This window comes from Bison bison, unplaced genomic scaffold (assembly GCF_000754665.1).
Source record: "Bison bison bison isolate TAMUID 2011002044 unplaced genomic scaffold, Bison_UMD1.0 scf7180017864307, whole genome shotgun sequence".
NCBI classification, from domain to species: domain Eukaryota; kingdom Metazoa; phylum Chordata; class Mammalia; order Artiodactyla; family Bovidae; genus Bison; species Bison bison.
In genome coordinates, this window is record NW_011494879.1 from 796,919 (window position 1) to 798,391 (window position 1,473).

At 51.7% G+C, this 1,473-nt stretch overlaps 1 protein-coding gene across 1 annotated transcript in view; it reads right to left on the reverse strand.

Annotated features, from left to right (window-relative positions):
* Positions 1-1,473, reverse strand: part of DAB2IP (DAB2 interacting protein) — a 168,689-nt gene that overhangs the window by 165,573 nt on the left and 1,643 nt on the right. The window lies entirely within an intron of this gene.

The following is a 1,473-nucleotide window of genomic DNA, read 5'->3' on the forward strand; positions in this document are numbered from 1 at the left end:
ACATCAGTTCAGTTCAGTCACTCAGTCGTATCCGACTCTGCAACCCCAGGGGCTGCAGCACACCAGCCTCCCTGTCCATCACCAACTCCCAGAGTCTACCCAAACTCATCTCCATTGAGTCGGTGATGCCATCCAACCATCTCATTCCCTGTCATCCCCTTCTCCTCCCACCTTCAACCTTTCCCAGCATCAGGGTCTTTTCCAATGAGTCAGCTCTTAGCATCAGGTGGCCAAAGTATTGGAGTTTCAGCCTCAACATCATTCCTTCCGAAGAACACCCAGGACTGATCTCCTTTAGGATGGACTGGTTGGATCTCCTTGCAATCCAAGGGACTCTCAAGAGTCTTCTCCAACACCACAGTTCAAAAGCATCAATTCTTCAGTGCTCAGCTGTTTTTTATAGTCCACCTCTCACATCCATATGAAACCCTTCAAATGCGTTCCTGTCACTTCACTTTCTCAACAACGTTATTACCTCTCCATTTTACAGACGAGTAAACCAGGGCTCAGAGAAGTGCCCTGACTTGTCCAAGGTCACCCAGAATGCGGTATAGCTTTGGCTGTAGACAGTCTATCCCAGTGCTCTTGGCAGCCACACTAGCCCACTCCTCACGCACCTTTCTTCCGCGTCTCCTCAAACCCTGTGATTCCTACACTGTGTCAGATTGTGACCGAGTCCTGGGGCTGCCAGGGACAAGACTCTTTCTCGGGACAGGCTAGCTGGGGCTGGGGCACAGGGGCAGGGAGCCCACTCAGCCTAGAAGAGCTGCTTCAAGGAGGAGGAGACGCTGAGGTGAGCATGAGGCTGGCGGTACCAGAAGGGACCGCCCCCCCAAGCTTGGAGACCAGGATCTTGGACTGCAGTCCGGAGAAAAACCAACCTGCTTTGGCCCCAAGCAGGTGAAAGAACCGTGGTGGTTTCTCTCTTGAGAGAATATGCAAACATGGAAGAAATGGAAAGAAGCTGTGCAGAGGTGAGGCAAATGCAGAATCTTCAAACGGAAAATCTACCCTTGGGCTCCTCCAGCCCCCAGGAAAAGGAAGGCTCTTGTCCAGGGTGAAGCTCCTCCGGCCTGACACCACCGCCCTCGAGGTCATATTTGGGAGGGGTCACTCAGGCCGAGGGTGGTCTTATGGGCCAATGTGTGTTCCCTTAAAATTCACATGTGAAGTCCCAACCCCCAGTATCTCAGAATGTAACTGTATTTGGAAATGAGGATTTTTTTCAAAGGTGACTAGGTTGAAATGAGGCCATCTAGGTGGGGCCTAGTCCAATCTGACTGGTGTCCTTCTAAGAGGAAATGGGGCACCAGGAGCCCAAGTGCAGAGAGAATAAGCAGGTGAAGAGACAGCAAGAGGGCAGCCACCTGCAAGCCAAGGAGGCCTCAGGAGAAACGAACCCTGCCCACACCTTGATCATGGACTGCTAGCTTCCACAACTATGAGAAAACAAATTTCTATTGTTTAAGCCAC